Source organism: Zingiber officinale, chromosome 5B (assembly GCF_018446385.1).
Source record: "Zingiber officinale cultivar Zhangliang chromosome 5B, Zo_v1.1, whole genome shotgun sequence".
NCBI classification, from domain to species: Eukaryota; Viridiplantae; Streptophyta; class Magnoliopsida; order Zingiberales; family Zingiberaceae; genus Zingiber; species Zingiber officinale.
In genome coordinates, this window is record NC_055995.1 from 65,886,338 (window position 1) to 65,901,793 (window position 15,456).

Sequence of the window (15,456 nt, forward strand, 5' to 3'; positions counted from 1 at the left end):
ATCTTGAAACATTTTTAGAGATTTGTGATTTGGTGAAATGTGAAGGAGTATCAGCAAATGCAGTTCGATTGATGGCATTTCCTTTCAGTATCAAGGATAAAGCAAGGACTTGGCTATATTCTCTCTGTCCTCAAAGCATCACAAGTTGGGAACAATTGGAGAAGCAATTTCTGAATCATTTTTTCCCTCCAAGTAGAACGGTGTATATGAGGAATTGCATAACAAATTTTTCTCAGGCATATGGAGAATCATTATTTGAAGCATGAGATAGATTCAAGAGTCTTCAAAGACAGTGCCCTCATCATGGTTTTGAAAAATAGTTGATTTTGCACATATTCTATGGGGGAATTTCTTTCTCAGACAAGACTTTATTGGATTCATCAGCTGGAGGTTCTTTTATGGACAAAAGTGTAGATGAAGCTTATTCGTTAATTGATCAAGTGACATTGAACCTCCATGAATGGTCGAACAAAAGTTGGATGGAATTTCCCTCAGATATTCAAAAAGTGCAAGTTATAAATGTAAGAGAGCCTGTCAAACAAAATGAAATTCAACCACCTAAAAATATTGAAATTCACAAGTCACGGAGTGAGGAGTTCAAACATTTGGGGGCAAAGCTTGATAGTATTGTTTCAAAATGGTTTAAAGAAGATCCCCCTCCTACACAGTCAAGATCCAATGAAAAGTGTGATGATGTTGGGTTGAGAAGTGAAAAAAATCATGAAGAAATTCTGAAGAACGACATGTTTAGAGTTGAGGAGAAGAATAATAGAAGATCACAAGAACTCAGTTCCATTTCTCTGGGAAGTTCCCAAAGGCCAGAAGTACCTTTCCCTCAACGATTAATCACACCAACATTAGATAAGCAAGTTGGACCTCCTCCAAAAGCTCAAAGGGAATTTGGGAAAAAGGGAGTTCAGTCTTTCCCAGGACCTTCACTAAGGGTTCCTTTTCCGCAAAGGTTAGTGGGGGTCAATGAAAATAAAGACTTCGGCAAATCCTGTGACACTAATATGGTTGAGTGTAGATTTTTGAATATATATGAAGATGAAGATTTTTCAGATGAGGATTTTATTGATAATGTAGTGGTAAATAAATTTTCAGATCTATCTCAAAATTTTATAAGGTGTTATAGTGACATCGAATTTTCAGATGATGAATGTGATGTGGTAGATCAACTTAAAACTGCAAGTGTAGTTATTGATCCTCTTGTTATTGATTCTCCTATTGAGGACATAGATGTTGGTTTATTTTTTGATGTATGTGTTGATGATGATGATATGGAAGAATGTGTAGGGAGCTGTGTTGTGGAAGCAGCATCTCAAGGATCACCACCTTTGTCAAGACAACCCTTAGAGGTTTTAAGAATTGATCATGTTGTGGAACAATGTGTAGGGACTTATACAGAGCTAGTAGAGTCTCGAGAATCACCATCATTGATATCATCACCACCTAAGCTAGAGCCAGAACCATCATTTGATTCAGAGGAAGTCACATCTACATGTTTAGAAATTTCAGGTATTTCTCAACAAAGTAAGGTTAGTATTTCTTGTGATCTTTTGGAAAACTTTATGGAGGTACCTATAATTGACTTTGTTGGATGTGATTCAGTTTTTATTACTTATTCATCTTATCTTGATATGGTTCTAGCTCTATACTATATAACATGCTTGTGGGAGATTTGTTTTTCTTTTGGATGTGCAGATTTCACATGGGCCAATAATTGGAAGCTCAATCTGAACCGTCTTCGACCACCTGAAAAAATTTCCAAGAAGACGAAGATGGAGAGAGTTATACTTTACTTTGTAGCTCCTTTGATGAAAGCTCCCTCCATAATAAGAGCCCTTGGTAGGAGGGTTCTAAAATATCTTACCCCTCCAAGAGCAAGATTTAGATGAATCTAATGAGGTGGTCGAGCTAATGACCTTAAACAAGCGCTTCTTGGGAGGCAACCCAAGGGTTTTTTTTTAGTTAGTTTTGATTTGTATTGTAATTTCTTTTAGTTTGATGCATTCTTTTGATTTTGTTTTCAGGTTAGGTGCAAAATAGAGTCAGGCCGTGTGCTATACACGGCCAAGCAAAGGTTGCAGAGAATGGAAGTGTTTGGGCCGTGTCATCCAGACACGGCCGTGTGGGATCTCCCGAGGAGAAAAAGGTATAGGCCGTGTCATAGACACGGCCGTGCAAAGAATCCCGAGAGGAAAAATGGAGAGGCCGTGTCCCAGACATGGCCGTGCGAGGAATCCAGAGAAGGAAGAGGGGGAGGCCGTGTAGATCTACACGGCCCGTGTAGGAGAACTATTAAAGTCTACCTCCTACCTCACACGGCCAGATCTTGGCCGTGTTCCGCACACCCCCAACTCTCCAAAACATATCTTTCTCTCCCAATTTCTTAAAAACTCCTCTCTAATCTCTCAAGATCTTTTAGATCCGATTCTCCTCCTCTCTAAGACTTGGACTTTTGTTCTCTTAACCTAAGATCTTTTGTTCTTTGATGTTTTGTTCTTTGAAGTTCCACAACTCTAAATAATTCTTCCCCTATCTAAACTCATCAAGATGTCCAATATTTTGAAGAGATTACGCAAAGGAGGTGGTGGATCTAGTGGAGACAAAGAGAAGGAGCCATCAAGAGATAAAGGAAAACAACCAGTGAAGGGCAAAGGCAAAAGGACTTCACGCAACGAAGGTAATGACAATGAATTCAATATTGTGTTCAGAAATGATGATCAAGTAACTAGATTTGCAATTCTTGTCAATAGAAAGATAGTGTGTACTAGATATATGGACCCAACTGTTCTTGATATGCTTGGAATTAGGGAAGATGTAGATTTGATGATTGGGTTTTTGGATTGGAGTGATATTATGTACACATTTGCCTATATATCCTCGTCTTGTTTTGGAATTTTTAAGTTCATTGGATGTCCATTTTACTAATGAAGATGATTATTTTGGAAAAATCTCTTTTAGATTAATGAATCAAGAATTTCTATGGGCATTTAGTGACTTTAATTCTTGTTTTGGAATAACCACCGGTAGCCCTCGTAGGTTTGATCCAAGGTTTAATTGGAATCATTTTTGGAATGCAATAACTGGGTTAGATCAACCTTATGAGCCTTCAAGAGCTAAGGCCTCCCATATGCAAAACCCCATCTTTAGGTATCTACATAGAGTCATGAGTAAAACTATTTTTGGTAGGGGAGAGAGTGATGGGGTGGTTAAGAAGATAGAGCTTTATACTTTATGGGCTATGCTTTATAAGGTTGAATTTGACTCTGGTTTTCATTTTGTTCAAACCTTATTGAGATCAGCTAGGGCATCATCGGGATCAATTGTTTTTGGTGGTTTGATTACCCGAATAGCTTGTAATTTAAATCTTGATGTTGATGGGTTGGAAATAATTCATGGTAATGACATGATTGACATTGATACATGTCTTGCTATGAAAATGTTCGTTCAGGATGAGAATGGTTTCACGTTTCTTAGGAGGAGTGGTTCTCCTTTACCCCTTCCTTTTCCTGAACAAACTACTATTCGTAACCGGGCTAATTGGGTAATTTCTGAGTTAGATTTTGAGGATAACCCTTCTATACCTGGAGACACTGAGCCACATAATGAACCCTCGTCATCTGGACATACGCAGCCTTCTAGTTTTATGGAGCCTGCTAGGCATTCTTTTGCATATGGCACGGGATCTTCTAGGTTTGATTTTTCAGATTTTCGTACGTCTCTAGAATCACTTCATGAGAAGCAAGATTCCCAACGAAAAATGTTGGAGGGGCGCTTCTCTTTATCTGATGATCAGTTTAGGGAGGTACAAAATCATTTTCAGTTTACGAGGAATTTTCAAGGTCAAGTGGCTGAGTTTGTGCAGGATTATGATACTGATCAGGCTAGGATGAGAGATTTTATGCAGAGTATGACGCTTACTAGCCAACAAGTTGATGCTTTATATGAGTATCATAGATCTTTGGGTGAGATTCCAGGTTTTCCTAGTTTTCCTATTGGCCAACCACGTCGTAGACCTCCTTTCCCTCGTCCACCTCCACCTCCTCCACCATACTGATTTCATCGGGACGATGAAAAGTTTAAGCTTGGGGGGGTGTCATGTATTGTTTAGTTTGGTTTTTAGTTTTTAGTTTTTGATTAGTTTTTCATATTGGTTCTTATTTTCATTGCTTGTTGATTTATTTTGCTTGTTTTTGAAATAATCATGGAAAAAAAAATTTTGAGAACATCAAATCTTCACTTATATGCTTTCTTGGATTCAAGTGAAATGTTAGCACGATTATTGTCTCGATTCATGATGTTCGCATGATGCTACTAGTAAACTTTGTGTAGTTCTTTTTTCTATCTTGGGAAGCATTAATAAGCTAAGAATCTTATGGTGATGAGTTTTAGTTTTGGTTCAACCTTAAGGATTTTATCTTCACTACACTTGTGCTTGATGCTTGAATAGTTGATGTCATTGAAATAGTCATGATTCATCTTGTTTGCTTAGTACTTGGTTTCCATGGTGATCTCTCAACTTTCATTTTGGTTACTGGATGAGGCTCAAATCATTAAAGCTCATTTGGAAAAATCAAAATATCCCAACATGTGTGCTAAAAGTACATTTGTGAATAAGTTTTGCACAATGCAAACACTTATAAAAAAAAAAAAAAAAAAAGAACAATAAGGGATATAAAAAAACAATTGTCATGAGTGGAATCTAGCAAGTCACCCCTTTGAGACCGAGTTAGGTTACTGGGGAAATGACTATTTAGTTTCTCTTGAGATTGAGCACACCTTTGAGACCTTGGGTTAGTTGAGAAATATGAACCAAGTGAATGGTAAGTAAGTGCCTATCACTGGTTACTTGTCTTTCACTGGAAACATTAGGAATTCAAATTTGATGACAACTTGACTAGGACATGGATTGAAACGTGAAGGGTGTAGAGTTACTTTTACAATGCGCACAAGATTCTTATGCTTGAACCATACTTTACTTGTTTCCATGATCAAGCTTGTTAATGAAACTTTTTGATAGAGTTAGGAAAATGCACTGGGTTTTATGAATGTGTTGTAGAACATATGAATTTAGACTGCAGCATTTTGCTTGAGGACAAGCAAAGGTTTAAGTCTGGGGGTGTGATGTGCGTAGATTATATACTCTTTTATGCATGTTTTTTACGCACATTTACATACTTTGAGCATGCTTGATCTATGCATTTTTATACTTCCAGCTTTCCTTTTAGCATATTTACTCTTTTGGTTCGGAGATCTGCTTTTTGTGCATTTTCTGTACACAGGAGTCGATTTGGTGAAGAATCTACATCTTTGGGCATGCATTGGAGGAAACGAAGGGAGAAAGCACCGGGCCGTGTACCTCACACGGCCCTGCACTGGTATGGAGCTCGGGCCGTGTGGAGTTTGGCACCAACAGAAGAGGAAGATGACATGGCCGTGTGAACCTCGCACGGCCGTGTCAAGATTTGAAGCCAACCAGAGCAGAAGCCTTACATGGCCGTGTGGATCTACACGGCCGTGTGAGACTTCCAGAGACCTGCACCACATGGCCGTGTAGCATTGGCAGAGAGGGAACTGGACATGGCCGTGTGAATCTCACACGGCCGTGTCACGGGGCCGTGTGGCGCCTGATTCCCTCCTCTATTTAAACCCTTCTTCATGAATTGAAAGGGGATCTCTCCCCCTTTGGGAGAAAGCAAGATTTGGTGGTTTCCTCCCATTCTTGGGAGGATTTCTGGGCGATTCTAAGGGAGATCTCGACGATTTCGACTCCGGAGCGAGGATTGGATCCGAAGACAAGGCTTCTTCGTAGATAAGTTTTCTCTTTCCCCCTCTTCTTGTTTTCTTGGATTGGGGATTCAAGGAATGCTTGTAATCTCTATTTCTTCGGATTTTCTTCCTCGATTCATGGAGTAGATCTTGTATTCTAGGATTAAGGGAGTATTTGTATGATGGATTGATGTAATCTCTTATGGATTTGCCATTTTCTTGTTTCAATGACATTATCTTGCTTGTATCAATTAGATCTTGAATGATTGATGGTGGTTTGTGCTTAATTCTCATTCTTGATTGATTGTTTGGATTTCTTATGGACTTGGTAAGGATAAACTCTCACTCGATCATCCGAGGGATCCACGTGACAGGTGCAAGCCCGTGTAAGGACGTTTGAGAGATAATCTTGAAGAGGAAATAGGAATATTCAAGAGAGTAGGATGGATTCTATGATTAGCTTCTTGTATCTTTATAGATTAATAAGTTGTGGGCTTCTATGTTGATATCCGAGGAAGGCATAGTAATAGGTGCGCTTCTGTGTAAGGACAACGTAGGTTCATGTCTCATTAATCCTATTTAGATACATTTCTCAGTCCTTAGCCGGTTGTCTATTGCAAGAGGGAACCGACAACTTTCTACATGTTTGGCAATTGAGGAATAAGAATTGGTGAACCATTTACATTCAAGAAATCTTACAAAGAAACCGAAACTCCTAGAATCTCCCTTTATCATAACCCAAAACACTAAACTCTTGTGTGTTGATCTTTAATATTAGATTTGTTTACCTTTACTTTGCTTTTGAAACGATTGGATAATTGTTTAGCTAATTCGCATTGAGACATTTCTAGTGCTTATTCCAGTCCCTGTGGATATGATAATCTTTTATATTACTTGCGACATTTCCGTACACTTGCGGAGAGTAACAGTGGTCGTCCAACACCTCGTCTCATCGTAGATGCACATGTAGATCTCCTCATATCTATTAAGATATAACTCAGATATAACTACAAGTAATAAAAATAATAAATTACCTTTTTACCTATTTGTCATCAGGAGATGTTCCGTCGCTGTCTAGTCCCCATATATAACCTCGGAATCCAGTATAAGAAAATCAACCGAAATCCGTGCAAATCCAAAATGAAATTGTCACGCCCCAGGTAGTCCCTACCAGAAGAAATTTTGGCAGCATCTCCCCTGTATGGGTGATAATATGAAACTTTCTACAACATATCCATACATGACCAACACGGTCGGAAACATACAATAAAATAAAAGCGACAACAATGAAGTATAATAATAAACAAACAAAACTAAAGCAACGATAAGAAAATCATCTCAAATATTCTACTCAACTACACCCATAAAACTCAAATCTTATAACCTACTCAACTACACCCATAAAACTTAAATCACAATGACACAAATACAATCAACTAACCTCTTCTATCGTCCAGGCCGGCATGTAGCAGAACATATCCAAATAAAACCCCATCGACAAATAAAGGAAAAAACCATACAATATCCATCGAGTAAAACCAGAACAAGTCTAAAACATAGGCTAGATAGTATAATAAAAAAACCAAAAGACCAAACAACATCCTTGCAATCTGCAGGGGGGACTAGCGACTGGAGATCTCCAGACAACCTCAACCTGAAATAGTAATATCAACAAGGTGAGTCAACTCCTCAGCGGGTAACTACTGACATGCATAGTAAAAAATAACAACTAATAATAAATATGCGTACAGTCTCCTGGATATACATATCATATGAAAAATGTCAAACTGTAAAAAATAGGAGTATCTGTACTAACCAGGACCTGGTATAAGGATAACAAGGTCGTTAGACTGAGAGTATCATAAATCCTGTATGCATGTCAAACATATGCATCCACCAAATATGCAGCATATAAGTGCAGCAAACACAAGCAATAAATGCATCAATGCGTACGATGCCAATGACATGTCCTAGTCACCCCTACCGTCAGTCAGCCATCTCACACACGATGGTGAGACCGAGTGGGTAGGGTTGTGACAACCGTGCACTCTGCCATCACTGCCCTTGAGTGACCGAGTGGACGAGATGCTGTCAGAGTACACCTATCCTCCTTACCTCAAATCATAAGTGGGGGAGCTCAATACTCTCATCTCCCTGAGCCAGTCCAGAGGAGGGATCCCTATCCTGCTACCAAGTTGCGTCACACTACCCATGAGTGGACCAGCGGATCCCTTGACAGAGCAACCTGCTGCAACACACACTGCCTGATAAAAACCACTAACCCATGAGTGGTTGTGTGTGCAAATCCATGTAAATGGTGATATGATCAACAATAATGGAACCAACAATCGTACAACATGCAATCATACGAGATGATCCATGACACTAAGGATAGAAATATCCTGATCCTATCCATCTCTACCAAAATGTGTACCAAAATATATATGGATAAAATAATATGATCTCGGTACACCGGTCAGGTATGGTAAAATAAATCAGTGTCCTAAATATAATAAGGCATGGTGTGTCATTACCTTAAGGTCATATATAATCAAAGGAACATGAATGCAACAACAAGAAATAAATACAACATGCTCAGGTAATAGATAATGACATACCCATGCAAAAATGAATATAAATATTACTATTTGTTAAATATTACTAAGCATATCAATATGACATATCAAAATAGATAAGTCAAGGTACCCACATCCAATAAGAGGATCATATCCAAAATAGATCACTCATTGAGACACCGTCTCGAATCAAAGTCATGTGATATCAAACATAATGTATTTAGCTATATAGCTAAATAAAATCTCCAACCCTATTTAATAATCATATCCTTCCTTTATATTTAAAATCCTTGAATTAAACAAATTGTAACTACACATGAACAACCAACTATATAAAGAATCAAACCTATCCAAACAAACTCACCCAAATTGATATCCTATCCTAGGCTTCACAACCGCAGAAATTCGTGGCCAAAATTTGGTGGCCAAAATTACAATGAAGTTGTTACCGGAGCACAATGGAGCTGCTGGAATCCTGTAGCTTCTGTGGTAGCAACACAGACAATTGCAAATCTTCAGAATAGCAAGCACTAGAAACTAGGGCTCGAGAGGAAGAAAGGTTACTTGAGGTAGGGCAGAAAGAAAGGTTGCTGTCGGCGGTCTCTCTGTGGCGATCAGCGTCGAGGACAACTAGGGTTGGCTGGCCGACGCTAGGGTAGTGAAGTGGTAGCTGGCGTTGTGTGACGATCAAGGGTAGAGGAAAGGGTTGGCGCTAGCTTCTCACGGCAAAGGGGTAGCGTCAACAGTAGAGGAGAGTTTGGGTGAGAGGAGGTGCGGCAATGAGAGGCAGACCTAGGGTTCGTCTGGTCGATCCTGGACCTTGGCATCGAGGTTGACTACGCTTGAGCAGAGGGAAGGAGAGTCGGCCAAGAGAGATGTGACTGATCTGGAGCTAGGACACAAGTAGCCAATCGAGAGAAGGAAACTTCAGCCGACAGTGATGATGATCAGAGGAAGGAAGAGGAGACCAGTGGCGTACGGCTTGGGAAGGAAGAAACCGGTGGCGCGAGCTCAACGCAGAAGAATCGAGGCAGCAGTCCACGAGGATTCAGAAACAAGAAGGTGTCAGCGACTGGAATCTCCATGGTGAGGGGCAACGGGCAGAGGAGGGAAATCGGCAGAGGCGAGAGGAAGAGGCGAGGCTTCCCTTGGCCACCGATTTTTATCCGCAAGGAAGTAGTAACCGTCGTTTGCAGCGTCGGTTATGAAAGGGAGGAGATGGCGTTGCAAGGCTTAGGGCACGGGCACGCGGGGGAAGAAATGAAGGAAAAAGGAATAAAAGAAAGAAAAAGAAAAAGACAAATAAAAAAAGAAAATCAAACATTTCCTCATTAAATGAGATAGCCTAAACAGGCTTTCCTATGACCCATATTTATCCTCGTAACCTAAGTCATACGGGCTCCGAAAATTTTTTGGAAAATTTCTAAACATTCTGAAAAATTCTCTTATGGTTATTCGTCCTTTTTCGGTATTTTACACGCACAGTCCAACTCCATGAATCGGAAGATGACCTCTATGGACTTGATCCAATTTTCCGCTACCATTGGGTCCTTAGTTCCAGTGATGTCCGTCGGGTTCATCTTACGAAAATGTTCATAAACTGCCTCTAGCCTCGCCCTATAGGTCAACCCTACATAAGGCCCACAAAACTGTGCAAAATATTGACTCATTCCTGCAAGCACTTGCTCCTGGCTCACTTGAGGCGGTGGCAGGGGTACTACCTCTTGCCTCCCTTCTGGGATCCCACCATTGTGACGTCTAGGAGGAATACCTGCATGCAACCCCAAGCTACTATAAAGTTAACATATGTTTAGATCTGGCTATATTTATACCATGGGAACAACAAAAGACTTATTAAATTGACATATACTTGGTCATACCATCCAACCCTCGTGATGTTGTTCCCTCTGTCATAATGCCTAGGCGAATGGCTGTAAACGGTCGATCCATTACGAGATCAATTTAAGTTTAAGCCTTGTCTACTTATCCATACTACATCAAATTTCAAACTTAGTATTTAAATAAACGTGTAAGATACAAAGCTTTAACTTATAGACTTGAGGACTTGAGGCTTGACTTTGTGAGCTTCTCGGAACCAGCGGTAGCCACAACCCTTCCAGGAACTTTTGCTCTGATACCAACTGTAACGTCCCTAAATTTTCTTTTCTTTTTTGGAAAACAAAACATATATATCTATAAACTTAAATTAACACCGTTGACATGAAAGTGTTGGGGTTGCAAGGTTGCAAACATAGTCCCACATTGAAATCACATGGGAAAGATCATGGGTTTATAAGAGAAAAAGATATCTCCATGGGTATGAGGCCTTTTGGGTAGAGCCCAAGAGCAAAACCATGAGGGCTTAGGCCCAAAGTGGACAATATCATACCATTGTAGAGATATCTAAATCCCTTTCGATCTAATAATTGGTATCAGAGCCCGGACTGCCAGAAAGTTTAACCACTGACTGTGCACAAGAGCTATGGTCTGATTGAGCCATGTGGGTACAATATTGACCTCGAACAAAGAAAGTGGAGGCTCCTATGTTTGGATCAAGAGGACCAGACACTAAGCAGGAAGTCTTAGTTGCGGCTAGGCAAGGAAGTCCTAGTAGGTCAGGTGAACTGAGGGGCAAGAAGACCTGGTGGGTCGAAGATCGGATGTGGGAAGCCTATGGTCCTTTGTTTGAGGGGGGGATTGTTGGGGTTGCAAGGTTGCAAACATAGTCCCACATTGAAATCACATGGGAAAGATCATGGGTTTACAAGAGAAAAAGATATCTCTATTGATATGAGGCCTTTTGGGTAGAGCCCAAGAGCAAAACCATGAGGGCTTAGGCCCAAAGTGGACAATATCATACCATTGTGGAGATATCTAAATATCTTTGGATCCAACAGAAAGATAATACTAAATTCTTAACATGAGTTCCTGAATTTATTTGCAAACAAACAGCTACTAGACTATGCGGAAAGGTAAACCAAAGTAGGTCTTCGGGTTGTACTGCCATGGTCCCGAGCTGGCTCACTCGTCATTGCCTCCTGCCTCATTCATCTCATTTCCTGAAAAAATAATATGATAATCTGTGAGTCGAGAGACTCAACATATTCTGAACCGTGTTATGCAATAGGTAGTGCCCATAATCTAGTGTACTGCGGGGTACCGAGCTAGGTAACTTAGGACTTACTTACTGACATATTATGGGCATGAGCACAGGCGTTGACATAGGCATACAGACATACACATACGCATAAGCTTGTAAATAACTAAGCATGTAATAGACATAATCATGAGCATGCGAATAAACATAGACATAAGCTTACTTACATGACATAAACGTATATACTATAGATGAACAGAAACATAAGCATAAGAATGTAAATAACTAAGCATGTAAATAACTAAGTATGTAATAGACATAATCATGAGCATGCGAATATACATAGGCATAAGTATACTTATATGACATAAATGTTTATACTATAAATGAACAGAAACATAAGCATAAACATGTAAATAACTAAGCATGAGATAGACATACTCATGAGCATGTATATAAACATAGGCATAAGCATACTTGCATGGCATAAATGTATATACTAAGGATGGGCATAATCATAAGCATCATCGTGTACATAATCTAAGCATGAAAATAAACATAATCACATAGAGTTAGTGAGCTCCCAGGCTAAGGGCACCGGTCACACTCAACTACATAGTTTGGTAAGCTCCCGGGCTAAGGACACCGGCCACACTCTGTTAGAGTGTATACTAAAAGCCTAGTTTTTTGTAAACATTTATTTTTAAATAAAGAATCACATTGGTCAAATGTATACATTTATATGCTAAGTGTAGTTGTTCAATTAATTTATATTGTAGATAACATGGTGTGTGGTGTCACACATAGAAGATCATGTTATCAGTTCCTTATAAATTATAAACAGTAGATCACGACTAAGAAGGATAGGAACAAATCATTGGTATAGTCGTAGTGTAATTTGGTATTAGTTTATCTTGACTATAAAATTACACTAGTACACTCTGAGTGTATTGAGCATGACCATTTAAGGTAAGTTCTTTTTATACTGACCACATAAAAGAACAAGACCTTTGTTATTATGGAAGTGTGTGCTCTTAATCATGATATAATAACAAGCACATATACTCAATATTCATTTCTTTAATTTATCAAAGGGTGCGATTTAGTTCAATAAATCAATAGGCCCGATAAGTTGGGAAATGGTATTATTTATATGGTGTGTTGTTGATTATAGAATAAAACTGTGTCCTAGTAATCTAGGTTGATAATGTCCCCAAGACGAGCTCATAAGGATTATCATGTAAACCTTGTAGGTGGACTTAGTTCGACATGACAATAAGGTTGAGTGGTACTACTCTTGGAGTTAGATATTAATTAAGTGAGTTGTCAGTAAATCATTTAAATTAGTGGACATTCGATATCTTAAACACAGGGAGATTAACTCACTCATCATAAGAAAGAGCCCATATAGTAATATGGGATTGGTGCGGTAGTTCAATAATAATTCTTTAGTGATATGAGTTATTATTGATGAACTCGAGTTGGGTGTTCGGGGCGAACACAGGAAGCTCAAGTTCATCGGGAGACCAAAGTCAATTCCTCCTCTCGGTCCTGTCGTAGCCTCTTATTTATAAAGTCTTATATCCACCTATACCCAACTTCTTACCCACCTTAAGGTGGTTGTCCAAGCCTAGCTTGGAGCCCAAGCTAGGGCCGGCCAAACCAAGGCATGATGGGCCAAGTTGTGGCTGGCCCTAGCTTGAACCCAAGCTTAGGTGGCTGGTTAAAATAAAATAAAAGGGGAGTTTAAATTTAAATCTTTTCTAATGTGGAAGAAATGATTTTGAAAGAGAGTTTTAAAACTAAATCTTTCCTTTTATAACTTTCTACAAAAGATTAATGAAAATGTTTGATATCTTTCCTTATTTGTAGTTTAAAGAAAGATTTTAATTTTTGATAAAACTTTCCTTTTTGTAATCATCCACATGTTTTAAAAGAGAGATTTTAATTTATAAAACTTTCCTTTTATAACCAACCATGAAGGGAATTTTAAAAGAGAAATTTTTATTTTAAAAATTTTCAGAAATAAATTAGGAAGTTTTAATTTTGTGTTTAAAACTTTCCTTGTTTGGAGCAGTTGTAGGGGCCGGCCACATTAATAGAATAAAAGAAATTTTTAATTAAATTTTCCTTTCATTGGCAAGGAAATTAAGGAAGTTTTAATTAAAACTTTCCTTATTTGCCAAGACCAAGGAATATAAAAGAGAGGGTAGAGGTGTCTCACCTTATAACACATCTATTATTCCTCTCCATTATTCCTTGGTGGTGGTCGGCGGCATCAACCCTTGGAACTTGGTTGGTGGCCAGATTTTGCTTGAAGAAGAAGTAGAGAAAGGAGACTTTGTTTCTTAGCATCCCTTGGAGCTTGGTTGGTGGCCGAAGTTCTTTATCTGTAGGAGATTGTTCGTGGCCGAAACTTACAAGGAGAAGAAGGAGGCTTGAGTGGATTCTCATCTCGGTAGATCATCGCTCACACAACGTCCGAGATAAGAAGAGGAATACGATAGAAAATCATGAGGTCTATAAGCTACAAAAGGTATAACTCGTTATTAGTTTTCGCATCATAACTAGTTTATTCGTTTGTTTAGATCTTAAAATACCAAACACAAGAGGCTAACGTTTCTAGGTTTCAGATTTATGATTTGAATTTGTGATTCTTTTATTTTTTGATCTTGTAATTTGATTGTTCTTATTGGTTAAACTTAGGGTTACTATAAGGAGATCAAATATTGAATTTCATTGAAAGGCTTTGTCTAGAAAGTGGTGGATGCTCCTATAACCAGGAAGGTCTAGTGCCTCACCATGTTTAACCTGGAAGTCGATCTCTGAAATAAATATATAATCAAAGGTAGATCCGCTACCTTAGCGGCCCCCCTAGTAATAAATAAATGTTTAATCAAATTTATAACATAGGTGGATTTGGATTAATAATGTTAAGCATCGTTTACGATCCAAGTATAAACCTCTAAGAATAGATAAATTGAATTTGGAGTCAATAATGTTAAGTTCTATTTGCGATTCCTAATTTAATTTCTAAAGAACACAATATGTTGCTAGGAATGGTTCAGGACTTCTACAAAAGTTTTGTACAGGGGAACCGGTACGATATTCCGAGTAGCAACCAACACACTCCACCTCATGGAATTTTGGTGAGCTCCTGGGCAAAGGACACCGGTCACACTCAACCACATAGTATTTTGGTGAGCTCCCGGGCTAAGGACACCGGTCACACTCGACCATGTATTTGGTGAGCTCCCGGGCTAAGGACACCGGTCACACTCTACCACGTAAGATTGGCGAGCTCCCGGGCTAAGGACACCAGTCACACTCGGCCACGTAGATTTTGTTGGGATTTACTAGCCACAAAAACTGCTTTTTGCATTGCGAAAACCTCGAAATCCCATGCCACCGGATCCGTGCGAAGTTATAAAAACAAAATTTTTGTGTACATGTTTTCTAAACCTAGATCTACTCAAGATCTACATGGTAGAGAGATTACCCTTGATGCGAAGCCCTTCGCATATCCCGCTCGTCCAAGTTTGCCGGATCTCGAGAGTGTTCAAGTGGACAGTCCTCTATACGTATCCACACGAACGATTAGGTGGAGAAAAACCAAACAAAAGGTGTGCTAGCACCTTTGAAGGTTCGGCCAAGGTGGAGGAGAGGGTGAAGAAGATGAGAGGAGGAAGAAGAAGGAGGTTACAAAACCAAAATGAAACTCACACAAGAGTTAAGTGGCCGGCCACTTCAAAAAGCTATTAAACCTCCATGGGATATCAAGAGTCAAGGCTCTTGATCTCCCTCATGAGGTGGCACACACATGTGCTAGCCTTGATGATGTGGCACATCATCATTAGTCCACTTAATGCCAACTCACAAATGAGGTGGCAATGGTCGAGTCAAACTTGACCTTTCATCTTCCTCTCAAGTCAAGTCAAACTTTACCACTTCTCTCCCATGGTTGATCAAATCTAACCATTGGTTCAAGTCAATTTTAATTTAATGAAT

At 39.3% G+C, this 15,456-nt stretch overlaps 1 non-coding gene across 1 annotated transcript; it reads right to left on the bottom strand.

Moving 5' to 3' along the window:
• Nucleotides 1-204: 204 nt before the first annotated feature.
• LOC121988058 lies at nt 205-310 on the bottom strand. Its single transcript, XR_006113820.1, has one exon. It is a non-coding gene; the product is annotated as a small nucleolar RNA R71 (small nucleolar RNA).
• Nucleotides 311-15,456: the final 15,146 nt, after the last annotated feature.